The sequence below is a fragment of the Hibiscus syriacus genome, unplaced genomic scaffold, assembly GCF_006381635.1.
Source record: "Hibiscus syriacus cultivar Baekdansim isolate YM2019G1 unplaced genomic scaffold, ASM638163v2 tig00005352_pilon, whole genome shotgun sequence".
In the NCBI taxonomy this organism is placed as follows: domain Eukaryota; kingdom Viridiplantae; phylum Streptophyta; class Magnoliopsida; order Malvales; family Malvaceae; genus Hibiscus; species Hibiscus syriacus.
Window position 1 is genome coordinate 75,463 of NW_024062053.1, and position 16,486 is coordinate 91,948.

Below are 16,486 nucleotides of genomic sequence, written 5' to 3' on the forward strand. Positions count from 1 at the left end.
CATCAATAAAATCACTATATTCATTCCTGTGTAAAATCCAATATGGTATCAATCGCTGGTGGTCATGGTCTTCCTCGTTTAGTTTCTGTTGCTTGAAGTTTGCAGATATGGAGTTTCCCGCTCATAACTCAAAGAATTTCTCTCACAAGAAAGTCAATGTGATGCTCGATGAAATGAACTTCCTTCTTTGGAAGCAACAAGTATTATTGATAGTTCACAGCCATCGGCTGGAAAGATTGCTCACTGGCACAGTCTCTACACCACTAGAAACAATTGTTGGTGATGATGGCGTTGCTCAGATTAATGAAGAATATGAGGAGTTTATTGCGCAAGACAGCGCACTCGCCTCATGGCTTTTTTCCACCATTAGTGCCCATCTTCTTCCTCAATTTGTTTGTGCAGAGTCTGCCTCAACCGTTTGGAACACTGTATTGCAATTATTCTCTGCGCGTTCAACAACTGCTGTCATGAGCCTTCATTACAAGTTGTAGTCTATATTACGCGTGTTAAAGAAGTCTGCGATGCCTTGGAATCGTGTGGCAGCCCGGTTCCCTCGGTCGAACGTATTGCTAGCATATTAAAAGGACTTCCTCGCGAGTATCAGTAATTTGTAGTTGTTATAACCACCATGAAGGAAACCTTAACTCTTGATAGCATTTCTACTATGCTTATTGATGCTGAAATACAGCTTGCCGGCTTTGATGAGCAAACAGAAGTTCTATCTATGAGCGCTCATATTGCTTAGGGTGAAGGACGTGGCTCTTCTTTTTTTAATAGTCGTGCGGATTCACAACCCAACTATTCCACAAGTTCTCGTGGTACTAGCAGAGGTCGAGGAAGGTCACGTGTCCAATGTCAATTATGCGGCAAAGTTGGACACCTTGTAGATCGTTGCTGGCACAGATTTGATAAAGGTTTTTCTTGTGTTACATCTGAGAACACAACGACTTATAGAGGTGATTCATATTCAGCTCCTACTGATACGTGTAACTGTTATGGCAAAGGACGTCCTAACTCTTCAAGGATGGCTCAAGCTAACACGGTTAATTCTGCTCATGGCTCAGACGTGTGGGTGGTCGATTCTGGGGCAACACATCATGTTACCTCAGAAGCTTCGAATGTCCTGGAACCTTCTGATTTTCATGGTCCAGGTAAATTGGTTGTAGGAAATGGTATGCCCCTTAATGTTCATATGGTTGGTAGATCTGCAGTATCTTCCTCATCTAGAGTTCTATTGCTCAATGATTTATTGCATGTACCTCAAATTACTAAGAATCTTCTTTCGGTATCGAAGCTTGCTAGAGACAATGACGTATTCCTTGAATTTCATACTAATCGGTGTTGTATTCGTGATAAGAAGACTGGTTGTTTGTTGCTTCAAGGTGAAGAGAGTGGTGGCCTTTATTCCTTTGCAATTAATAACAATTCTCCTGTTGTTCATATGGCTGAAGTGCATGTTGCATCCATGAAAAATTCTGTCAAAGAGCTTTGGCACAGGCGGCTTGGACATCCAGCAGCTCCTGTCTTAGCTAGTTTGTCTAATGATCTTGGTGTCAAATTTAAGATTGATATAAACAAAACGTGTACTGCCTGTTATATGGGCAAGAGCCACAAATTACCGTTTGATGAATCAAATACTGGTTTTTCTTCTCCATTTGAACTTGTATTCACTGATTTGTGGGGGCCTCCTCATATCTCATCTAATGGCTTTCGATATTATGTCTCGTTTGTTGATGCATTCACTAGACATTCTTGGTTTTATCTCTTGAAAAGTAATGATGAAGTTATGGTTGCCTTTGATCTGTTTCAAAAGCTTATCAACAGACAATTTAATTACTCGATTAAGGCTGTACAAAACGACTGGGGAGGGGAGTTTCACAGTCTGTCTCCTCTATTGGCCAAGCAAGGCATTGCTCATCAGTTGAGTTGTCCTCACACCTCAGAGAAAAATGGTGTAGTTGAACGAAAACACTGCCATATCGTGGAGCGTGCACTAGTATTACTTGCCCAAGCAGCCATGCCAATCAAGTATTGGTCTTATGCAGTTGTATTTACAGTACATTTGATCAACCGGTTACCTACTAAGGTTCTTCATGGGATGTCACCTTTTGAAAAACTTATGCATAGGAAGCCAGATTATAAGATGATGAAAGTGTTCGGATGTCAATGTTTTCCTCACTTGAGACCCTTTCAAAATCATAAACTTGTGTTTCGATCACGAGCATGCGTGTATCTTGGTGTCAGCCCACAACATAAGGGCTATCAATGCCTGGCCCCAGTTGGTCGAGTATACACTTCTCGTCATGTGGTTTTTAATGAATTTGTGTTTCCTTTTTCAGGTGTTGAAAATGACAATGTGTGTATCTCTAATGCGCCTTCCACCTTGTCTCCATCTCTAAGTATAGTGACTGATCCGAGGCAGCCTGTGTTTCAGTCCACGCGGGAACATGTTTCTCAATCAATATCGAATGGTGCAAGGAATGGCGCTGAAATATCAGTGCCCTTGGAGTCTTCGAGCAGTGTAGCCTCTCCTGGTCTGCAGCAATATGAGGATTCGTCTTCACCTCGTTCTAGAAATAGTGATTCTGGTTCGGGTTCGAACCAGAATAATGAGGTTAATATTGAATTACAACTAGCACCTGAAGATGTCGTGCCTACTGCTAATGATGTCTCGTGCACCTCAGCGAGCTCATCACATGTTGACTCGCAGTCGATGTGGTGTGTTCAAACCGAAAATATATACAGCTACATATGAAGATGATGTTCCAACATCAATTCATGAATCATTTCAGAAGGAACACTGGAGACAAGTAGCATGTGATGAGTATGATGCACTAGTAAGAAACGATACTTGGACTTTAACTACTTTGCTAGAGGATCGAACTGTTGTTGGGTGCAAATGGCTATTCAAAGTAAAACACAATCCAGACGGTTCAATACAGCGTTATAAGGCACGTTTACTAGCCAAGGGATTCTTACAAATACCTGGTTACGATTTCAAAGAAACGTTCTATCCTGTGGTTCAATTCTCGACCTTTAATGCAATTCTGTCCATTGTAGTTAACAATGGTCGGACTCTCAGGTATGTAGACATTAATAATGCCTTTCTCAATGGGGATTTGCTCGAAGATGTTTACATGTAGAAACCTCCTGGGTTTGAGGAAGTGAATAAGCATGGTAAGTCGTTTGTATGCAAACTTCAGAAGGCGTTATATGGGCTTCGACAGGCACCCAGGAACTGGCATGAGAAGCTGAAACAAAATTTGCTTCAAATGAATTTTATGGTTTCTCGTGCTGACCCCTCGTTGTTTCACAAGCGTTCGCCTCAAGGAGTCATCTACATACTTGTATATGTAGAAGATATTGTTATTACAGGAAATTCGTTAGTTGATGTGGAAGAAGTCGTGGCTATGCTCAAGGGCAGGTTCTCGCTGAAATATCTAGGGGAGTTAAAATACTTCTTGGGTATTGAGGTGAAATGCTCTAGTGAGGATGTTATCTTGAGTCAGAAGAAATTTGTTAAGGAGCTGTTAGAGAAAACTGGTATGGTAAATGTTGCTGGCTGCAGTACACCGATGGTTATGTCCTCTAAGCTTTCACGTGAGGAGGGTGAGCTGATTCACAATTGTTGAAAACATTTTAATATTTCGATATAACAAATTAAGTTAAAATGAATTTTAAGATTGTGCACAAAGGTTTTCTAAGTATATTCGATATAATTATTCGAATATCAAAACATTACTCTAAATCTTTCAAATATCATTTTTAATCCTTACTCAAGTGTAAAATTAAGTTTTAATCTTAAAACAATTTCAAAATAAATTTACAAAGTATTTCGAACCATTTCAAAGCCAAAACTTACAGATTGCTCAGAGGGAACCGATTCCCCCCCAAGGGGGTGTCGATTCCCCCTGAATGGTTTGGCTCCGAGAATTCCAGTATGCTCGGAGGGAACTGATTCCCCCCCATGGGGTACCGATTCCCCCCTTGTATAACGGTCGAAATATTTGAATTTTACACTTAGGGAACCAATTCCCCATAGGGGGTACCGATTCCCCCCACGCTCCAAGCTGTTTTATTAAATGATTTCAGACTAAAATGGCTCTATTATCTCCACTAATCATCCCCAACATTTAGAAGTGATTCAAGATGTATTTAAACAAGTTCTGAAGCCTTTGATCAATAAGAAATTATAGAGAAACAAGAGAGAAAGCATCAAACACCAAGTTTGTGCAAATCAAGCCAATTTTCCTTTCAATATTCATTTTGCTTTCAAGAACACCATTTGTGCTCATTTGTAATTATTTTGGAGTGTTCTTTTCTTGTTCTAGAATTGTGCAAACAATCTACCTTGTGAGGATTTCCTTGTAAGTTTGCAAATTTGTAATCTTCTCTTTGGGAAAGAGTGTTCTCAAGAATTGGGGTATATTCTTGAGGGTGTTGTAAGGTTATCTCTTTGGCCTCAAAAGAAATAACAAATTAGTGAATTTGTTGGAAAATCCTTAGTGTGGATAGTTAAGGTAGTGGACGTAGACTTTGGTTGATAAAGTCGAACCACTCTAAATCATTGTGCAATTACTTTCAATTTTCTGCAAAAGCTTCCACCAAAATTTTAATTGCCAATTCACCCCCTCTTGGCCGATTCTGTCAATCGATTAACTCAACAATTGGTATCAGAGCCTAACTCATTTGAAGGTTTAATCGCCTCTTGAGTCGATCCGGGAAGAGTTAAATCGATAAAGATGGTGTCTACTTCCGATTCATTCTCCATGGAAGAATCCAGACCTATTGACATGCCTCCACACTTCAATGGAACAAATTATCGTCATTGGAAGAGGTGTATGATGATATTCATCAAAGCATTTGATATGGAAGCTTGGATGATAATCAAGAAATGATATTCCTCTCCTACTAAGAAGGCAAAGAAGTGGAGTGTTCAAGAACGGAATGAAGCTCAACAAAACTCAAAGGCTATGCACATGTTGTGTTGTGCAATTGATCCTAATGTATATAAAGGAGTTTCTTCTTGTTCAAGTGCCAAGGAAATGTGGGATAAGCTTGAGGAGATCTATAGAGACAAGGAAGAAGAAGAACCAATAAAAGTGATGTCTCTATTAGCTCTCACATAGCCAAAGGTATCTTCTAACTCAAATATATCAAATTTAAAATCTTTTAATGAGTTACAAGATGCTTATGATAAATTATTTTCGGAGTTTGAGACCAGGAACTCCAAATACAATAAATTGATTTATAAATTTATTGCTAAAAATGATCTTCTTTTGAAAGCTAAAACAGACTAGGAAAATCAAAATGAAATGTTGAGAAAGGAGTTAGAGCTTTCAAAAATAAAATCTGAAAACTTTGAAAAAGAAATTTTCAAATTAAACAAACTTCTTCTAGAAATGAAAATGGATTTTGAAAATCAAAATGAAATCTTGAAGAAGGATTTAGAACTCTCAAAAATAAAATTTGAAAGTATTGAAAAAGAAATTTTCAATTTGAAAGATAAGCTTGAATGTTTAACAAGAGAAAAAGAGATTATTCTAAATAATTCATCTAGTTCAATGATGACAATATGTTCACATTGTCATTATCATGGTCCTAAGGAACATACTTGTCCTTTAAAGAAAGGAAAACGATTTAAAATTAGACAAGTATGGGTTCCAAAAGGAACAAGAGGCATTGAAACTAATTTTCAAGGATCCAAAGCAATTTGGATACCAAAATCTACTTAAATGTCTCTTGTAGGTGTGTGAGAGCAATGGTGATAAATATGATGATATTCAAGATGCTCTAGCCACACATAAAAAGGGAATGGGTAACCTCTAAACTTAATGTTTTTATTATTTGGTTGCTCATTTAGTTTATGCATGCATGAGGTTTTAAAATGTTGAATTATGTTTTATCTCATGTATGTTGAAAAATATTGTATGATGAACATGGTAATTTTTGGTAATGTTTTATAAACTCTAGTTCATCATATTAATTTTTGGTCAAAATTGTTTTTAAAATGTAATTGATATCTCTTTAACAATTGATATCGATTTTTTTCAAGAACTTTGGTTTTGCAAAATTTTGACCTGAAATTTTTCTTAATGTTTATGCATAGATTTTTTTTAAATATTATAAAGTTTTAATGCATAACATTTTCAAAAACTTTATGCATGTGCTCTTAATCTCTATAATCAACATTGCATAATGTTTTATATGTGAATGGGTTAAAAGCATAATCTTTTGAAAAATAAATTTGATAAAAGATACAATGTTTTATTTTAAATGATTGCAAAATTGATTGGCATTGCATCTTTTTTTCCGATTATGCTTGTTGGTCATAAAATTGGGATATATACATGATGCATTTAGATTTTATTAATATGACTATTTTGTGCATAGTTGCTAGGGATGAGAATGATAACTTGTTATGGCATAGGAGACTAGGACATGCTAGTATGAGTGTTTTCAAACAGTTAGTTCAAGGAGAATTGGTACGAGGGCTGCCTAAACTAAAATTTGATAATGATAAAATTTGTGATGATTATGCTAAAGGAAAACAAAAGCAAGTTTCTTTTAAATCTATTAATGACGTATCAACTAGTACAGTATTACAATTGATCCATATAGATCTTTTTGGGCCAACTAGGACTACTGACTTGGGTGGAAAACAATATGCATTTGTCTTGGTAGATGACTATTCTAGATATACTTGGGTTCTATTTTTAAGTACTAAAGATGAAGCATTAGAACATTTCATCACATTTTCAAAAATAATCCAAAATGAAAAAGGTTACTCTATAACTAGTGTTAGAGTGATCATGGCACTGAATTTGAAAATTTTGGATTTATTGAGTTTTGTAATTCTAATGGTATTAGCCATAATTTTTCAGCACCTAGAACCCCTCAACAAAATAGAGTTGTTGAGAGGAAAAATCGAACTTTAGAAGAAATGGCTAGAACCATGCTTTGTGAAAATAATTTGCCAAAATATTTTTGGGCGGAAGCCACAAATACCGCTTGTTATGTTATAAATCGAGTAATGATTAGGCCAATTTTAAAGAAAACTCCACATGAAATTTTTAAAAATAAAAAGCCTAAAATTAGCTATTTTCATCCTTTTGGATGTAAATGTTTTGTTTTAAACAACGGTAAAGAGAACCTTGGCAAGTTTGATGCTAAAAGTGATGAAGGAATTTTTCTGGGTTATTCCTTAAATTCTAAAGCTTATCGAGTATTTAATAAAAGAAATTTAGTTGTACAAGAGTCTATACATGTTGTTTTCGATGATAATCCCCTTCCGAGGAAGGATTCTTGTGTGAATGATGATGTAGGTGTTATAAATACAAATGACGTTAGACATGACGTTGAAGAACCATCATCAAAGGAAGAAACGAAAAAAGAAGAAACTCATGATCCTCTTGAGAATCCAACCATTGAAGAAAGGGAAGTATCTTATCCAAGAGAGTACAACTATGTCAAGGATGGTGAAATTATAGGTGATCCATCCAAAGGGGTAACAACTCGATCTTCTCTTAGGAATATTTGTAATTATGTTGCATTTATCTCATGCATAGAGCCTACGAATATTAAAGAAGCATTAAATGATGAACATTGGATTATGGCTATGAAAGAAGAGTTAAATCAAATTGAGAGAAGTAAAGTATAGACATTATTTGAAAGGCCTAATAATAAATTTACTGTAGGTACTAGATGGGTATTTAGGAATAAGCTTGATGAGAGTGGTAATATAGTGAGAAACAAGGCTAGACTTGTTGCTCAAGGGTATACTCAAGAAGAGGGCATAGACTATGATGAAACATATGCTCTCGTAGCTAGGATGGAAGCAATTAGAATGATACTAGCATTTGCATGTTTTCATGAATTTAAATTATATCAAATGGATGTTAAAAGTGCATTTTTAAATGGTTTTATAAAAGAAGAAGTGTATGTGGAACAACCTCCAGGTTTTGAAGATTCAAAATTTTTGGATCATGTTCTTAAATTGACAAAAGCACTTTATGTTTTAAAAAAAAGCTCCAAGAGCTTGGTATGAAAGATTGTCAAATTTTTTAATTGAAAAAGGTTTGTCAAAAGGGAAGGTTGACACTACATTGTTTTTAAAGCATAAAGGTGAAGATTTATTAGTAGTTCAAATTTATGTTGATGATATAATATTTGGTTCTACTAATGATGTTCTTTGCCAAGAATTTTCCAAGCTAATGCAAAGTGAATTCAAAATGAGCATGATGGGAGAGCTCTTATTTTTCTTGGGACTCCAAATCAAGCAAAGAAAAGATGACATCTTCATCAATCAAGCTAAGTACGTCAAAGATATGCTCAAGAAGTTTGGACTGGAAAATGGCAAACTTCATGACACTCCAATGAGCTCTTAAACAAAGCTTGACTTAGATGAAAGAGGTAAATGTGTAGATGTTAAATGTTGAGTTAATCGATTGACGGATTTGGCCAAGAGGGGGGTGAATTGGCAATTAAAAATTTGGTGGAAGCTTTTACAGAAAATTGAAAGTAATTGCACAGCGATTTAGAGTGGTTCGACTTTCTCAATTAAAGTCTACGTCCACTACCTTAGCTATCCACACTAAGGATTTTCCAACAAATTCACTAATTTGTTCTTTCTTTTGAGGCCAAAGAGATAACCTTACAACACCCTCAAGAATATACCCCAATTCTTGAGAACACTCTTTCCCAAAGAGAAGATTACAAATTTGCAAACTTACAAGGAAAACCTCACAAGGTAAGATGTTTGCACAATTCTAGAACAAGAAAAGAACACTCAAAGATAATTACAAATGAGCACAAATGGTGTTCTTGAAAGCAAAATGAATATTGAAAGGAAAATTGGCTTGATTTGCACAAACTTGGTGTTTGATGCTTTCTCTCTTGTTTCTCTATGATTTCTTGTTTATCAAGGGCTTCAGAACTTGTTTAAATACACCTTGAATCACTTATGAACGTTGGGGATGATTAGTGAAGATCATATAGCCGTTTTAGTGTGAAAACAATTAATAAAACAGCTTGGAGCGTGGGGGAATCGGTTCCCCCTCATAGGGAATCGGTTCCCTAAGTGTAAAATTCAAATATTTCGACCGTTGATCAGGGGGGAATCGGTACCCCCTATGGGGGAATCGGTTCCCTCCGAGCATTATGGAAATCTCGGAGCCAAACCATTCAGGGGGAATCGATACCCCCTATGGGGGAATCGGTTCCCTTCGAGCATTCTGGAAATCTCGGTGCCAAACCATTCAGGGGGGAATCGGTTCCCTCTGAGAAATCTGGAATTTTTGGCTTTGAAATGGTTCGAAATACTTTGAAAGATTATTTTGAAATTGTTTTAAGATTAAAACTTAATTTTACACTTAAGTAAGGATTAAAAATGATTTTTGAAATATTTGGAGTTATGTTTTGATATTCGAATAATTATATCGAATATACTTAGAAAATTATTTGGAAAATCTTAAAATTCATTTAACTTAATTTGTTATATCGAAATATCAAAATGTTTTCAACAATTTCCCCCTTTTTGATATAACAAAACATTTTAGTAATTTTAAGATTTTGAAATCAAGTTTTGAAATTACTCCCCCTTACTTTAACATTTCTCCCATTTATCATTTTTAAAAACACACTTCTCCCCCTTTTTGTTAAATCAAAAAGATTCAAAGAAACGTGAAAATCATTTAGCCAATTGATTAGGTATATGTATGCATAAGCTGCTAAGATCACAATCAAGAGAAACGTTAGCCATTAGTTCCATAATCAATATTCATAAATAATGTGATATGGCAAAATTGGTCATATTGCTAATAATGATGTAAATGATGCAATAATGAATAAATCACACCAAACATATAAGTTCACACCATTCATAAATCCAAACAAATTCACAATCCACAAATTCAAACATTCCAAAATATTCAAAATGTTAAAACAATAAGTTTGGAGTTCAAAGCAAAATATAGAATCAAATATTCGTAGGAGGATCGGGAGGAGGAAAACGAGCTCGCATAGCGGCCATCTCGTGTGAGAGTGCATCAATATGTTCATTCATTGAAGCGTTGTTTGTTCGTATCTCTCGGAGAATCTCTAATTGTTGAGCTCCCATTGTGGATAAATGGGACTCTATAGAAGTAAAGCGCGAATCCATGGTCGCATATCGAAAATCAAAAGTCTCCATAAAGGATTGAAAATATGGAGGCATTTGAGTCGATTGTTGTATGTGCTCCTCGGGTTGCTCAGGCTCATATTCGGCTTCATCGATATCCCTCATTAATTGTTCAAACTCTGGATCTTTGTCAGCTTCGAGTGGAGCTTGTGAAGAACTAGCTCCCAGAGTAGTTGCAGAAGATCGAACCCATTCACCGGTTTCTTTATTTTTGACCCATCCCGCTCTTGTTAAAGAAAGAAGATTGATTTGTTTCTTAAGAGGAAAAGAGACATCTATACCAACTCGAAGCTCGGCTTTAGAAAAGAGATTACTAAGGATACAACCGTAAACTAGTGAAGAACATAGTTTCTTATTTGGCACTAGGTTAACGGTTTCAATAATCTCAGCAAAGATAATCTCTGAAAGATTTATTTTTATATTGTGTTCAAAACAATGCAACCACCAAAGATCTAAAACTCTGAGAGTAGAATAACGACCCCCGGATGGTCGAAACCACCAAGTGATCATGAGATGAAGAAAACGCTCATGAAGATCTAGAACACTTGCACTATCATTTCGTTTATATCGTGAGCCTAAAACTTGTTTTTCATTTGATAAACCTTCATTATCCAAGCCTAAGGCATTGGCTATGTAAGCCGGATCAAGATGGAAATATTGACCTAGGAGGTAGGAACGTACTCCTATGGTTTTGGTTTTGTCACGATTTTTGATACAAACGGCATTACAATAGAAGATACGAACAAGTTGATGATAGACAACGGGTTCAAGTTCAAAAAGTTTATCAAATTTCTATTCGTGCAAGATAGGGAGATATTTAAAGTTAATAGCAACCATAGCTTGAAGAGATGGGATACGTTCTTCCCTAATCTTATACGAGTCAAAATATTGGTAAAACCAATAACAATAATCTTTAGGACCCGGTTGATTGAAACAAGAATTTTGGATAGTCAAGTTAGGATCAAGATTTGGAATAGGATTTTGAGGAATAGGAGGAGGATTTGGAGGTGGATTTGGTTGACGACTAGAACGACTAGATGAAGACCTAGCACGATTAGGATTAGACATGGTAAAGGAAATCGGAATAGATTGGATAACCTGCAATTTTAAAAACAAATGTATGCAATTCAATTAATCCCAAAACTCAATTGAGTCCTCAATATTTCAAGGTTTTCTAAATCAATTCTAATGGGCAAAGTTTTTGAAAAACTTTTGAAAAATATGGTTCTGAGAAACAATATATGTATAGTTTTCATAACAACAACATAATTTAATCAAAACACAATAATTTGAAAATTAACATTTTTTTTAATTTCGAAAATTTTAAAATTTTGGAAAATTCTTGTGTTTTTGATGAAATTAGTTGTAACATCTAGTTTCTAATCACTAAACAATCAATGCCCGATCACTATTTCAACCTAGAACTAATTAAAACTAATCCTATGTTCAAAATCAATAAAATAGAGAGTTTAGAAAAATTTACCTTGAAAGATGAAGATTGAGGGGATTTAGATGTTGTTTGCACGATTTTAATGATTCCAACAGGTTTAGAAGATGATATTTGATTCGAATTTTGATTAATATCGTTGATTTGAGGCAAAAATGGAGATTTGAGAAAAGTTGAGAGAGAACGGCGGAAAAGGGTTTTGGGGTGTTCTGCTCGATTTTAACAGAACCCCAGGGGGGTATCGATTCCCCTGTGGGGGGAATCGGTTCCCCTTCAAAGGGGGAATCGGTTCCCTCATGGGGGGATCGATTCCCTCTACACCAAAATGCTAAAATCTGATTTTTTTTAAGCACACAAAATGCTAAATTAATCTTCTCTAGTGGTATAGGCAACTCATATATTGAAAAATAATTATGTTCAAACTATTAAATTAATCTTTAATCGATATTTGAACATAAAATTAATTTTTCATCAAGAATCATAAACTCCCCCTAACTAATAGCAATGAATGCAATCAAAAATTACTATTATGAGCATTTTTCAGTATTTATTAAAAGTGCTGAATTATTTTAAACACTAAGTGAAGATAGGCCAGTTAAACCTAATTCTCTCCTAAGTGTCCAAAACCTTTCCTTATCTAAGGGTTTTGTAAAAATATCCGCTAATTGATGCAAAGTATCAACAAATTCTAGAACTACATCTTCCTTAGTGACATGGTCTCTAACGAAGTGATGTCTAATTTCAATGTGTTTAGTTCTAGAGTGTTGGATGGGATTTTTAGAGAGACAAATAGCACTAGTATTGTCACACTTGATAGGAATAATACCTACTTCAATTCCATAATAAAAAAGTTGTTGTTTCATCCATAAAACTTGTGCACAACAACTACCGGCTGAAATATATTCCGCTTCAGTGGTAGATAATGCAACACAATTTTGTTTCTTTGAAAACCAAGAAATCAGCATATTTCCAAGGAATTGGCAAGTACCGGAGGTGCTTTTCCTATCTAATTTACATCCTCCATAATCCGCATCAGAGAAGGCATGCAAGCTAAAACTAGAGTCTCTAGGATACCAAAGTCCTAAACTAGGAGTGTCCTTAAGGTATCTAAAGATTCTCTTAACAACTAGTAAATGTGATTCCTTAGGACATGATTGAAATCTAGCACATAAGCAAACACTAAACATAATGTCTAGTCTACTTGCAGTTAGATAAAGCAAAGAGCCAATCATTGACCTATATAATTTAACATCTACACATTTACCTCATTCATCTAAGTCAAGCTTTGTTGAAGAGCTCATTGGAGTGTCATGAGGTTTCCCATTTTCCAGTCCAAACTTCTTGAGCATATCTTTGACGTACTTAGCTTGATTAATGAAGATGCCATCTTTTCTTTGCTTGATTTGGAGTCTCAAGAAAAATGAGAGCTCCCCCATCATGCTCATCTCAAACTCACTTTGCATTAGCTTAGAAAATTCTTGGCAAAGAACATTATTAGTAGAACCAAATATTATATCATCAACATAAATTTGAACTACTAATAAATCTTTACCTTTATACTTTAAAAACAATGTAGTGTCAACTTTTCCTTTTGAAAAACCTTTTTCAATTAAAAATTTGACAATCTTTCATACCAATCTCTAGGAGCTTGTTTTAAACCATAAAGAGCTTTTGTCAATTTAAGAACATGATCTGGAAATTTTGAATCTTCAAAACCTGGAGGTTGTTCCACATACACTTCTTCTTTTATAAAAACATTTAAAAATGCACTTTTAACATCCATTTGATATAATTTAAATTCATGAAAACATACAAATGCTAATAACATTCTAATTGTTTCCATCCTAGCTACGGGATCGTATGTTTCATCATAGTCTATGCCTTCTTCTTGAGTATACCCTTGAGCAACAAGTCTAGCCTTGTTTCTCACTATATTACCACTATCATCAAGCTTATTCCTAAATACCCATCTAGTACCTACAGTAGATTTATTACTAGGCCTTTCAACTAATGTCCATACTTTACTTCTCTCAAATTGATTTAACTCTTCTTGCATAGCCATAATCCAATGTTCATCATTTAATGCTTCTTTAATATTCTTAGGCTCTATGCATGAGATAAATGCAACATAATTACAAATATTTCTAAGAGAAGATCGAGTTGTTACCCCTTTTGATGGATCACCTATAATTTCACCATCATTGACATAGTTGTACTCTCTTGGATAAGATACTTCCCTTTCTTCAATGGTTGGATTCTCAAGAGGATCATGAGTTTCCTCATTTTTCGTTTCTTCCTTTGATGATGGTTTTCCAACTTCATGTCTAACATCATTTGTATTTATAACACCTACATCATCATTCACACAAGAATCCTTCCTTGGAAGGGGATTATCATCGAAAACAACATGTATAGACTCTTCTACAACTAAAGTTCTTTTATTAAATACTCGATAAGCTTTAGAATTTAAGGAGTAACCCAGAAAAATTCCTTCATCACTTTTAGCATCAAATTTGCCAAGGTTTTCTTTACCGTTGTTTAAAACAAAACATTTACATCCAAAAGGATGAAAATAGCTAATGTTAGGCTTTTTATTTTTGAAAATTTCATATGGAGTTTTCTTTAAAATTGGCCTAATCATTACTCGATTAACAACATAACAAGAAGTATTTGTGGCTTCCGCCCAAAAATATTTTGGCAAATTATTTTCACAAAGCATGGTTCTAGCCATTTCTTCTAAAGTTCGATTTTTCTCTCAACTACTCCATTTTGTTGAGGGGTTCTAGGTGCTGAAAAATTATGATTAATACCATTAGAATTACAAAATTCAATAAATCCAAGATTTTCAAATTCAGTGCCATGATCACTCCTAACACTAGTTATAGAGTAACCCTTTTCATTTTGGATTATTTTTGAAAATGTGATGAGCTGTTCTAATGCTTCATCTTTAGTACTTAAAAATAAAACCCAAGTATATCTAGAATAATCATCTACCAAGACAAATGCATATTGTTTTCCACCCAAGCTAGTAGTCCTAGTAGGCCCAAAAAGATCTACATGGATCAATTGTAATACTATACTAGTTGATACGTCATTAATGGATTTAAAAGAAACACGCTTTTGTTTTCCTTTAGCACAAGCATCACATATTTTATCATTATCAAATTTAAGCTTAGGCAACCCTCGAACTAAATCACCTTGAATTAGCCGTTGCAAAACACTCATACTAGCATGTCCTAGTCTCCTATGCCATAACCAACTATCATGTTCATCCTTAGCAACTAGGCATAAATTAGTCATATCAAAAGAATATAAATGCACCATGTAAATGTTCCCTATTCTATGACCAACAAGCATAATCCGATTAGATGCAATGTCAATGACTTTACAACCATTAATTTCAAATAAGACATTGAATACTTTATCGTATAATTGACTAATACTCAATAGATTATGCTTTAATCCATTCACATATAAAACATTCTTAATTTGTATGGAAGAGGTATTACCTATTGTACCAATACCTTCAATGTGACCTTTTGAATTGTCTCCAAAAGTCACTTCTCCTCCATTTTTTGCGTTAAGCTCAATGAACCGGCTTTTGTCTCCAGTCATGTGTCTTGAGCATCCACTATCAAGGTACCATGAATTTGAATTTATTTCTCGTGCCTTCTAGCAATGCTACTTTCCCTACAAACATAGATTAATTTTTTATTTTTGGTACCCAAATTCTTTTGGGTCCATATTCATTAGTTTCTAAAATCCTAGTCCCCTTAGGTATCCATTTGTGTAGGATATTTTTATCTTTAGTAGTAATGAGTTCTTTAGGAACCCACATACTTCTAACGATTTTTCCATTAGAGGTTCTTTGGGGACCTCTATGATTGTAGTTTCTAAAACTTTTTCTAACAAAGTTGGATTTTGAATTTCTACCTTTTTCAAAATGTTTTGTTCCAACTTTATCAAAAAAAGTTTTAAGATCATCAATTTTCTTTTGATGATCATCATTGATCTTTGAAAGTAAATTTTGCAAATCTAAATTTTTCTTTTCAAACTCTTCTAGTTTGATTTGCAAATCTTTGATTTTACTTTCAAGATCGTTGTTGGTTTTGGATATGAGTTTGTTTTCATTTTTCAATTTTGAAACATAGTTTTTATATTTTAAAAATAATTTCTCATAATCCGAAGCCAACCCATTATATACCTCAAATAACTCATCATAGGATAAATCATCAAAATTGGATGAGTTAGAGGTTACCTTAGAATCTTCCCCAAATGCCATCAAGCACAAGTTAGCTACTTCTTGTTCCTCTTCATCGGAACTTTCTTCATCGCTCCATGTAGCCACATGAGCCTTGTGCTTATTTAACATGCCCTGGCTTTTTGCATTCGTAGCAAATGATTGGGTCTTTCTCTTTCGGTTCATTTTTGAGGCCTTCATTTCGTTTGAATTTTCTTCCTCGATAAGGTCTCATCATTTTTCTGAACCGTTTGGCAAACAATGCCATTTCCTCGTCATCGTCATCGTTATTCGAATCACTCTCATCTTTTGTGGATTTGAGAGCAACTCCAATGTTTTTCTTATTCTCCTTCTCCTTTGTTGTCTCGTCAATTTTGTCGAGGTCCACCTCATCTTCGAGCATCATTTCATGAGTGAGGAGTGACCCAATTAGCTCTTCAAGAGTTAAGGACATTAAGTCCTTAGACTCGATGATTGCCGTCTTCTTTGATTGCCACGATTTTGGGAGGGAGTAGACTAACTTCCTCACAAGCTTTTCATTTGAAATGATCTCTCCATATGATTTGAGACCATGATATCTTCATTTGGTTTCATCCTGAAATTTTCATAGCTATACGTTAGA